Genomic DNA, 13059 nt, shown 5'->3' with positions numbered 1-13059 from the left:
ATCTTTCTGCATTGCATAATGTCACAGTGACTAATTCAAGTTTTCACCGATATTGACATGTTTATATTTTTATTAAAATTTATAAGAATGACAATTAATTAACTTGTTTAACTTTTTGTCTGCTACGTTTCTTTTACATTTAAATTTAAATTTTAATAAATTATTAGAAATCTTCGTGCAAGGAATATGCAATATGTAAAGAGTTCTGCTGAAATTTCGATCAGTTTAAATAATTCGCGCGAAAATTAGTATCTGCATAAACACCCTCTGTTTACTTATAATAAACGCTTTATTACCGAGGCTGGAACATTGTGTGGCTGTAGCAGAAACACTTGGCTGAAGGCTCGCCTCGCGAGAAGAGATTTCCTAAAGTATAGTTAAGGTTTCTGGTGTTCCATATCAATGTCTCTGAATATTCCCCTTCCTTCTCTTTTATTTCGTTCTTCAAGCAGGTTTGCTGTCCTTTTGGTAACCTACTGCTCGAAACCAAGCGAATTTCTGAAATAATTTATTATACGATGTTATTTGCTCAAAAGTGCAATAGAAAGTCGAGAAAAGCAGGCCACTTGAAATGCAGTAGACAAAAGTAACTATTTCTATCATATATCGTATACATATATTTCCCTCCTCGTGGAACTATACTCCCGTTAAAGGTATCTCAACGAAGTATTTTAGTCGGTGTACTTAATGGCAAGGAAGAAATACGCGAGCACAAATGGAAAGTGTAACGATGTAACAAAACGTAACAGTGCAACGTAAAACAGGTGGATATAGCTATAAATATGTCGTTGACATTAGGAACTACTGAACTGAAAGCTTTGCTATCGGTACAACAATTATTTCGATGTTTCCAACTTCGAATCGTGATATAAAACTCATTCCTGCATTTTTCCCGTCACAGATGCTTCGATTTCGCTTCTTTTATCCTGCGTTGCCAATGTGCGAATTTTATTAATCATTTTCAAACTTCCAATCGTGATAGCGATTTTTTTATTCCCACACCTTTTTCGTCACAAATGCTTTCATCGAGATTTTCGTTTAATATACAGCAACTGCAACAATTCTTGTCGCATTACAGACATGGAATCGCGACGTGAGACTCTTTATTTCTTCACTTTTATTATTACAAATGCCTCATTTCGATTTCTCACAAAAATATTTCCAATATAAAAATTTTGTCATCATTTTGTTCACATTTTGCTCGTCGTAAATGTTTTAATTCAGTTCGAATACGTATATTTCTTAGAAAATTGTCGTTAAAAGCATGTGTGTGTTGGAAAAAATTATCTTACGTAATAGTAATTTTATTATTACTCGAAATTTTCATTATAACAACGGTAATTCTTATTTTTCGCTGTTAATAGACAGTCTCGTATTTCTGAGTGCAATATACCGTTATTTTGAAAATTGATTAATTTTCTATTTAATTATCGCGTATAAATGTAATTTCCTCGAATAAATTATTATTATTATTTGTCATTAGAACGTTATTTCTGTCAACATAAATTGAACTTCGATATAATTACTGATAGAGGAACGGCCTAGGGATGAAGAAAACGGGTACAATGGTATTTTTATAATTTACCGCATTATTTATCTTTCTTAGATCGTTCGATATTCGTTCTCATTAAATCGAATACTAGTCTGTGACTTCTGCTCGTCGAAAAGAAAGATTTTTCTGCAAGGTAGGACACGAAACGTCATTGTCAACGTTTGGTGGGGGATCTCTGAGAGGTGTATCTCACGAAACCTTTCGATAACGAGTAAGGATAAAAGGAGAAAGATATAACGATAACGTAGTTCTCGTTACACCGGGATCTTCGTCCTTCTCTTCTTTCTTTTCCCCAATTCCTTTCTCACCTTCTCAATTTGTCAGACACCTCATGTCACATCGGACGTGCAGTGATATTAATAAAAGTTCTAGTCCTGTTAGCTCTTTAAAGGAAGTCAAAAGAGACTTAGATTCGGCGAGACACCAAAAAGATGTTCTTGAGAAGAAGAAGAAGAAGAAAAAGGGGAAGAAAACAAAAAAATGTTGCGTTCGTAAATCGAAATTTACCGTGCTTGGAAGCTATAATGTAGATTATAGTAATTATTATTACGTAAAACGTAGAATGTAATCGCGCGTTACCGTAACGGTATAATCGAGGATATTTACTTACGTTGAAAAGGATATAAACCGCGGTAAACTTAAAGCAAATAAAGAAACGAAAAAAGCAGAAAAAAAGGAAAAAAAAAAGAAATTGCGACTAGGCGAATTAGCTTTAAGGAACCACGAGAGATTTCCGTATCGAAATACTCTGAGAGGAGCTGTCGAGTCGATAAACGACGAGATGTGATTTAATCGATTAAAGACAATTCTAAAAAAACGAGATCGAGGAGAGAGACGTACGCCACGAGTTGGCAGCCCTGCTCGATGAAACACTACGAATGACGAGTTAGGAAAATTCGAAGCCTAAAGCCCGTTTGCATGAAAACTACCGCGTTTCGTACGACGCTACGCGACGTGTACGTTACTCGATGCAATGATACTCGAGGATAATCGATATCGATCGATATCGATCGATATTAACGCGAAGGGGAATACCGTTTTTGAAACGGTGCTGAAAGTGTGTGCTCGTCTGTGACCACTGTACCTACACCGTTAGGCCTTACTTTAGAAAATCATAAAAGAATCGATACTATTCTTAATTAAATATTTTTTCAAAGTGGGTAGCATTCGTTGCGACTTCGCGTCTTTTGAGCAACAATCAGAACGTAAAATACAAGGAAAGGTTTTTGCTTTGCCGGCATCTCGAGGAAAAGAAAAATATTCAAATATGCACCGCGTTTTCGAATACAAAGAAGGCATCTGACAATGACTGGTGAGGGCCACGACTCCAGTGATCCATAGCTGGATCTTTAGTTCTTCTCGCACCGTAAACTATCGAACCGTCCTTACGATCTTCACCAACGCATTGTCCCGTCATTTCTTTCCTTCTGTGATTTTACACTCTTCGTTGTGACTATCAAGTGCCAATATAGCAGGGAACAATAATCAAAAAAGTAAAACGGCGTTTTCTCTACGTGTCATTTCATTTCCGATCGAAGATCTATATCGTATAACGTTTAACCGTGTCGCGAGATGTGTCGAAATCTCAAACGGATACCAAACTAACGTAAAATAATTCATTTTAGTCGTTGTTTTAAGAATCACGAGTAACGAAAACGGCAAACGCGAGTAACTAGAGATTTCTTTCGACGTGCCACGTATCTAGCTACGTGTATATGCAGAGCTCAGGAATTTGCATACGGAAAGAATGCGAATCTAATTGGCTATGGTATAACAAGTTCGCTATCGTAAGGATAGGACACACGAGTTTGCGTTATTGCTTGAAATCAAATTATCCTGTAACGAAAAACGTGAACAGGACTCATCGATACCGGATAAGAAGGAGACATAGGATCTTGTGTTACGTATCTAATATAAGATGAAATGTAACGAGCAATTTTATCCTAGTAGATTTGAGAGTATTAAATGGGAAATTAATACGAGTGAGAAGGATATCCTCTTATCATCCCGAGTGTAAGCTCTTGAGTTCTACACGGCATATATAATACTTTTCTAAGGTCACGAAATTTTTATAAACATTCTAACATTTTACAGCTGATTTCTTTTTAGTTCAAATCGAATAATGCTTCGTATGAATGGTTAGACAATTCTTTTTCTTTCTCACTGATTTTCGAATCGAACATCTTGTAAAATATATATCGATATCTTTTCTAAACGATTTTCTGTGCAGAAAACTAGAGGAATCGCGAATAAATTTATACAAAGAAGCTGTAAATGAAAATTGAAAGAGAACAGTATTAATTTTTCTTTTCAAATAGCTATAGGTATTGCTACTCCTTAAATGTAAATATATAACCCGAGAGGAGTGAAAATTACAAGAGTTTATAAAAAAGAATAGTGAAATTACAATTTACAAGTGTGCTGCACTGTTCAACGATTCATTTTAATTATAGCCGAGATATATATTATTACGTGTAAGATTTACGCTAAATATACGCCAAATCGTTTTTAAACAATAGTTTATATCGAGCAAAGGTTTTTATTTCGTTGCTTAAACAACTTTTGTACTCTACATGTGTATATGGTTTTAATTCGAACATTATACGCATTAGCGTGTCCAGTTATTGCAATGTTTATTTCGTATAAATAGATTTTGAGCTTTTAAAGAGCTTTCTTTTTGCAATAGCATAAATTTCGTTCCAACGAAAATATTTAATTAGTATCGGTTTCTAAGTATCAATCACGAGATCGACGTAGAACTTACAAAGGTCATCGAAAGTGCCGTGATATCGACTGAATGTGTTATTTTTTTAAAACGAAAAGCTGCTACCGCGAGAAATACAATTGGTATATGGAAGCTGGTGATGACGTTTCTTTTTTATTTTTTTAACCCGTTGTTGTCGAACTGCGTAGCGATTAGAAGGCTATAAGGAACATTTCTTACGGTAAGATGTATCGTTAAATTTATAATTATATTTTTTGATAGTCGAGGAGATATTTCATCTTCTAAATTTGAGACTGAGAGCAGATTATAAAAAGAACTGCATATTTTTTTAGACCCTCCTGCTTAACAGCATTCCTCGAGAAGAATTAAAGCCAGTTCGAGCATTAGACTCGTGGCCCATGTCGAATTAAGTCTCGATGAAACGAGCAGTCTTTTCCCTTGCCAAATATGAGTTACAGTTTTATTCCGGGTATAAATTATTTCTCGAATATCAAGATTTTGGTGCTTTGTGATTTTACCGATTCGTAGGTTCGCAAAAGCTCACGAATCAAAGACTTTCCAATTTCAGTACCATTGGAAACGATGCTTACTGTTTATACGTAACTAACGATTAACGATTACAGGGTACTTGGTACTTATTTATATTTCGTTTCATTCGCTTCTCGGGACTGCAACGTCCAAGAATTTGAATCACCGTTTTAATATCGACTATAATGATCGTGAGTAGGAATAGTTAGATTAAAAATAATATCTTCGATCGACTGCCCGACTTTTATATTTCGACGAATCCGAATAAGAAATTTAAAGGAAAAACGATTCAATGCTTTAAAAGGCTATTACGACGAAAAGGTATCGATTCGTCTTTGATTATTTCCACTTTATTCGATTATTTTGTTTAACTCTATTAACGACAAAATGATATTCTTTTTATTTCAATTATGAAAGAAAAATATCGGTTCGCCATCTTGGATCGTTTCTAACCTGTTTTATCTATTTTACTTCGATTGTACTTACGTATGTCGGTATAAATTTCTCCATTTTGTGTTCTTCGTGTATCCGTAGATGGTTGAAAGGTTGAAGGTTCGTGAATAATCAAAGGAATACGATGAAACCAAAATTTGTACCTATATCAACGTGTAACTCGAAATATTTTTTCTCGTCACTCGTTACCAATTCTTTCTTCATTCGTATCGCTCTGTTCGAGACTTGTTATATATTGGTATCACTAACCTAACGTTTCTATATAATACGTATATATTTTCAATTATTCAATTCCACGATTTATATATCGAATTCTACGTCTTCTTTCTTGGTACGTAAATATAGACAAACATATACATACACACATATATATATATATGTTGTTACGTACCGCTACGAGGTTGAAACGCGACACGATCGTGGTATTTCGCCTGTAGCAAAATTACTTGGATGTAATTTAACCGAAATCAAATACCGTTTAAAAAGATAAAACCGTGACAGCCGTTTCGGCAAATGGATCTTGTAAGATACAATTAATCGTAAGTTTGGTGAAAGTTTCGATTTAAGACGTCGCGCGTTCGATGATACAAGGCTGCCAATGCAAGAGCCGCAGAATACGGCCGCGACACGAACAGTCGATCAAACCGATAGCCGTGCGTCGTGTCGAGGTAGAGTTTCGCGTTCGTTTCACGTGTTTACGCGATGTCGCGAAAATAATAAAGAGCGAGAATCGTAGCAGATTCGAGTGTCGAGGGTAAAATAAAAGAAAAGAGAAAAGAAAGGTAACTGGGGAATACGTGTCCCTGTGGATTTTCTTGAACCGCGTGGCCTGGTTTTGAGGTTATGGTCGCTCGAGGACACTGAACCATTCTTTCCTACCACGTCGTTCGATTACTCCATCTTTATAATTCTTGCCTCTTCGTCATGGTTGGTAAAAGAGGAGAACATAAGGAAAAGAAAATAAGCTTAAATGAAAAGAACGAGTGATAACGTTATAGGATGACGTGCGACGGAATAGGAAACCGCGTGCAGAGCAAGACGTCATACATATTCGAGTGCAAAGCGTATGGAATGAATAACGATAAACAGAGAGAATTCCACGCATATCTGTGATGTGTACGTAACAAAAGACGAGGCATGTGATAGGCTCATAAAAGTGGAGTTCGTTTCTGTCGTGATTCATGGTTGAACAAGTGGCCTTGAATGGCTAAATTCCCGGCTATAACGTATTAAGGGCATACCAATATGAATATATTTTCAAATTTTTTTTGTTTAAATCCTATGGTTTAAGTGAGAAACACATTTACGAGGACAATACATCGAATAAGCCTCTTAATTCTTAACGAAATTTGACAGGTTTGTACGATTCGTTGAGTCGACGATTACACGCATATTTTATTTTATGTACTTATGTAAGCATTGAAATATTTGAATTATTAGTATGATTAATGAAGATTAATGAAATCGTATTTACTTTTACGTAAATGTTTACATGTTGATTTACAGTCTAACCTCTTTTAAGGAATTTTCTTCGTATACAATCGTATGAAAATGTAAACTGACACAGTTGTATGTTTCAGGATATTTTGGAGGTTATGTCATTGGTGTTATCGATGTGATTGATGGCTTCACGAATTCCACAAATTAACAGAATTTCTTTAAAAATAATAGTGGGTACTATTGAAGTATTATTCTCGTTAGTAGCGTGTATATTCCCAACAGTATCACTTTCCGTGTTCCCTAAATGTGCTTGAAATAGGTATTCGGTATTACTGTATCCTTCCAACCATGTATATCTATTATATAGAAGATTGAAAAGAGCGGAAGCCGAATTAGGTGAGAACGTTGCGGTGATATGGCGGTAGATGGAAGCACCTTATTAAACGTACATGTACGTTCAAAAACCATTCGTTTTTTAGACTTGTGAAGCAACCTTCAATGACAAAGTATTCGAAATGAATCTATCGCAGATGAAACTTTTCGATTCTTGTAAATAAAATAAACAACATGTAAAAGAGTAACTAAAGCGAGATATTCGTGTATAGGGATAATTAAAGAGTACGGAGATTAAACGAATTGTAAACGGTAAATATCAAAATTGCTGTTGGGAAATCAAATAAAGTTTCGAAATGGAAGATCATTTAAAGGCATTTCCTGCGAATGAAAGAAACATATTTCTCGTTTTCTGGTGAAAATGTTCTATTGTGATTTATTCTGATTTATTTTCTTGTTATAAACGTACTTCACATTCCTTGCGAATGGGCAAATTATTGCTGTTTAATTTATACGAGAATTCGCGTTATAATATTTTGTTTCTCTATTTATGGTCATTTTCGTGGATACTTTCTTAGTAATTTCTCATTTATTTGATTAGTATGATTGTCAAATTCATATACACTGATTTATTTGTGTAAGTATTTCAACACTTACTATGAATAAATATATTTTATGAATATATTATGCATATTGTATGAAACTTTTTGATATTTCATTAGTGTCTTCTAACAAGACATAATTATTATGATTATATTGATAATGTGTGAAACAAATCAGTAAATGTATGCAAAAGTCACAAGATATTTATTGCAATCACAATACACTTCAGGGAAGTTGCAAAAATATGTTAGCAATTAATTACTGTTATTATAATATGTATAAATATATTAGCACGGGCAACTTTAGCCCTAATTATATATTTAAAATATTCATATTATATATTAATTATTCAAATATATTTGGTGGCATAGATTTCCATATTTCAATGTGGTTTAAAAGTTTTCCCATTATTTCTCATAAAAAATTAGAATTAATATCAAGTTAATATAATGTTTGCAGTTTGCAAGCAATATTGTATAGAATCCATTCTTTAACAATTCTTGGCGTATATTTAGAATCATTATCAATTTTTGGACACTTTTATAATTATAGTCAAATGTTAATTTTGAATTTCCTATACATCTTTGCTTTGGTTTCATTTGTCTTTTTCCACATAATTTTGTATCCATTTAATTCAAAAATATTAAACTTTTATTTATTAAAATATATCACTTTGCACCAAAATAAGTTATCCCAATGAATTTTTTGATTAATAGACTTTATAATGCAATATTTTTTATTAATATTCCAGTATGGTTTTTCCTAAAATTTCTAGCTAAGAATTTCAAGCTAGAGACAACCTCTTTAGGTTACAGTTATTTTCTTGTAGAATTTTTATAATATAATTATGATTCTGTAGTTCTCTTATGATTATCCTATTTCATTGTTTTAAGTTTCACAGTGAAATTATCAAAGTGTATTTAATTTTATGAAGCAAAAGTTTTACTACTTTCTCTCTCTCTCTCTCTCTCTCTCTCTCTTTCTCTTTCTCCTTTTCTCTCCTTTCAGTTTATTGGCCAATTTGAATAGTATTTATTAACTGTACTACTTTAATTTTCTCATTTTAATTATAAAATATATGATAAATTTATGTTCATTAAACTTGTTATGTTTTCCTATCATTTTTTCTTGTTTTGTGATTATGTAGCTAAATTTTGTTTATTTTGATAAATTTCTGATTTCTTGGTACATATATTTGTAATATATTACTAAGAATACTAATACTACTTACATGGTCTTATATAGTTATTTGTATTAGCTTGTAAGAAATAATCTCGTTTAAGTGATCTTTCCGCTGAGTATGTGTTTGCAATAAGTATCTTCCAATTACTATGAACATTTACAAAGCTTGCCGATATAATCATAATTACATACTTCAAAAAAATTCGTATAATACACATATTATATTCAGTAAAATTTCCTGTGACAAATGTTCAAATACCTTCGTGAATTATTTTAAGCGAATTCTTCTGCCAAAAATTCTTTCAATTATTTTTCCAATAAAGCTTACGTTATAATTTCGATAATAAACTGTAGGTAAATAACACTTTATACTTACAGTGTAGTCTTCAAATGATCACACGTGGTCATATCATTTCCTACCAACCAGTGTTGACATAATTTCATTAAAATATATAAAAACGTCATTAAAAGTTCATCGCGAAATGTTTTTCACTTTCAAAGATACACTAGTATACGTGTATTTAGATTAATGTAATATATTTATATATTATTGGAAAGGTTATGTTCGGACATATTTTAATAGAATATCGTTCAAACATCTCGATAGACTCTTCGCATTAACGACACTTCTGAAGAGAGCGAACGTCGTTTGAAATCTCGTTTCGATTCTGATTTGTACGTGTTGAGGTTAGAACCGTGGAATTTTCGGACAATTTGAACTGTGAGCCACTGCACATCAATTATATCGATCATCAAACGATTAAGCAATGCTTTTGTATCATATCAAGTGAAGTTCGACCAAATAGGTATTGCAAGGAATGCCATCTAGCACCGAAATCGTTCAACTGTTTTGAATTTTCATTTAAATCTTCGTTGAAGGTTATGTAGCTAATTTGGACGCTTCGATACGTGGAATCGACAGAAGGAAGCATTTGAATGGCAAGAAGCGAGCTACGAATTCGATTTGAGGGTTCGAAAGAAGTCGTAAACAAGAAAGGTTATCTCGATAGAAGAGATGTCGCATTTCGTGTTTCCTCCTTCCTTTCTTCCTCTCTCACAGCATAAGCGCTACATGTTTATATATACACCATATAAGCATAAGTGGCATCGTTGATTTTTATCAATTGGATTGTTCCCTTCCAATCGACTCGATTCGTTTATCCACGGGCATTTTCGCGATCTATATACCGATGTTTGTGATACTAGATAATTTTTAATCTTATTATAATCAAACTAACCACATCAGTTGTAAGCTTTTCTCCCTTCGCTTTCTTGCAAACAAAATCGAACGACAAATGGTCGTCGTGCGACGGCACGGGGTTTGACGAAGTTTTATCGTGTATTTCGATTACAATAATATCGCGACTGACCGAACGGTATGTCAATATACGTAGAGTATCGTGTTACTGCGCATGCGTGTGGAGCGTAGTTCAAATTCAGGCATGATACGCGTTACGTTCTTTGTTTGAAGGTGTTGCAAATAATTTACATATACCTGTAAGGTTTCGTAGGATGGGAAATGGTGAAAAGGTGTTCTTAAAAAGTATTAAGAAAGGGGAAAAAAAAAGAAAATAAACCTAAACGAGGGATGAACGGAAACAGTTTGACGGACAAAGGAAAATAGAAGAACGATGGGAAACCAAACAGAAAATAGAGGAACAAAAAAAATCTTAGTTTATAACATAGAGGACTGCAGAGAGTATTTTTTCTAGGAATGTTAGTGGACCAGCCAAACAAAAAAGAAAAACAAAAAAAAAAGAGAGTAAATAAATGGAGAACGAAGAAAATGATCGCGAGGGTACACATACGGGATATTTATTGAAGCGGGTAGAATGAAAGCATAAATGTGTTTCATAAGGTATGATGTGTCCGAGAACAAAAGTGTTTAATATCTATCCAAAGGATATAAAATGCGAACGTAATTTCTATAAACTATGAATACTCCAAAGTGACACACCATTCTGGTTTAAAGTTTATAAAACATTTAAGACAAATATCAGATATTTTTTAACGGCAGTACAATTAATTGCTAGAAAAATCAAGAACTGTGAACTATTGGAAACGCGTGTATTCTCCCGGACCATTCGAACTGGAGCAATAATAGCAATTTGCAGATTAAAACTGATTCAAACAAGCAAGTACTAAACTAGTAGTTAGGTAAGGGCATTAATACGCTCGTATTCCTTGTTTCGATTCCGTGTTGATACCTACCTTTCATTTGCCGCATATGCCATACCTTGTAGGACACTTTGTACTCGATACTATGCCGGTGTAGTGTCCTGGAAGGATGTCATACGTAGCAAACAATTTTCTTCTACTCTTTGATCATTTCTTCTATTGTGTGCTGCCATTTTCTTCCCGTTAACCTTATCTTTTGCATTTTCTAACCTCTTTTTCGTTTGTCCTCTCTATACATCCTTCTCTCTTTCTATGTATATTGATATATTAATATAGCTATATATTGATATATAGATGAATTGATATTTTAATTAATATCGATATATTAATATATGGGTATTGCTGTATATATCAATATTACTGCATCCTTTTGTATTTTCTTGGTTTCTCGAGTCGCACGTTACGCATGATAGATCTTTCTGTCACGCATGTGGTTATTGGTTTTCCAAGATGCAATAGAACAAATGGTCACGGATTGGGGGAACATTGTGAGTTATATGATAGTCTTCCAAAGTACCACACTTGCATAGCGCTGGATTCGCGCGCAACACGGTAGCGACGTGTGCGCGCGCGAGCGAACGAACGAAAAGAAATGAACGGCTAGAACTAGCGAAGCACGAAAGGAATTTCTCACCGACATCGGGTGGGGTGGGACGGGGTGGGGGGAAGGAATCTTGACCGATTCGAAGATTCACGAACGTTATTAAGAGCGATCATACAACGCGAAACAATGTCTAGTGTTTAACTCTCGATATCTGTAGTTCGTAATGTGTCTTAAGTTTTCCTTCCGGAGCTAGTAAGAAAGCCGAAAATGAAATGAAAGACGTAACACTCTTTAAGAATGTAATCCTTATGGAAGTCGCGTACAGTAGAAGAAACGAAGCGAAAGAAGAGCGTTAGGGAAATATGTGGGGAAAAAGCAATGCGATAATTAAAGAAAGAAAACGATAATATTATAAGCAACAAAAAGTGCTTTTATGAAATACAATATTATTTATACCATCCTGATGATATATAAATATATATATCTATATATATATCTATATACACTATATCTATTCGGATTAAGTTTATAAGATAAGAGATAAGATGAATTCATGTAGCGCGTAATAATACAAGGGTATAATAAATATCATATATGTATACATATATACACATACATACGTGTACATGTAATGCACTACGTGTAGGGTATTATAAATAAATAAATATATATACATATATATGTATTTATTTGTTTATTTGTATGAAACTATCATATATAGATACGTACATACAAGTGCGCGCGCGTACACGCATGCACGCAACGGCACGCACTCACCCACGCCGCAAAAAACACCATTAAAAACTCGGATTACAACCAATATAATAATACTAATATTGTAATAATGCGTAGTATTATGTTATAATTAGTACTGTATTAAATAATAAAGGTTGTCCTACATGTGAACCTAACGCTTATTTATTCAAATCCTGTCTCAAATGATGTTTTATTTCTCAAAATAGAACGTATCATTTTTCAGTAAAGCAATTTTGATCGAAAAACATAGTATCCAATTGAAACTTTGTATTTACTCTTTTCGATTGCTCCTTCGAACTATTTTCGTCACATTTTCTTTGTCGTATTAAAAATGAAAAATAAAATATGTAAAAAAATTTTAAAAATATAAAAATAAAATATGAAAATAAAAAAGGAAAAAAATTGTATGAAAAATGGAAAATATTCGAGTAAACCGAGTACAATGCGATATTCGTAAAATTATACCTTTGCTATAATGTGATTCGTAAATTGTACCCAGTTCTTATGTAACACGAAGCATTCATACGTACTTAAATAAATATAAATTATCAATCTCGTGTATAATTTTTAATTTTATTCATTTTTCATTTTGTAATACATATTTTGATGTAACCTGAAGATTAAACTAAATAAGTACATGTCCTTTTTTAAATCAATAGATAAATTATTTTCTCTAAAAAGTTGTATTTCTAAGAATTGCTGATGAAATTTATCATACATCAGTCATAAGTCATCTATCGCTTTGTTTAAAAAAATGAAATGATC

This window comes from Eufriesea mexicana, unplaced genomic scaffold (genome assembly GCF_001483705.2).
Source record: "Eufriesea mexicana isolate 0111107269 unplaced genomic scaffold, ASM148370v2 scaffold1303, whole genome shotgun sequence".
Taxonomy (NCBI): Eukaryota; Metazoa; Arthropoda; class Insecta; order Hymenoptera; family Apidae; genus Eufriesea; species Eufriesea mexicana.
The sequence above is the reverse complement of the archived record's forward strand: the minus strand, read 5'-3'. Positions refer to the sequence as shown.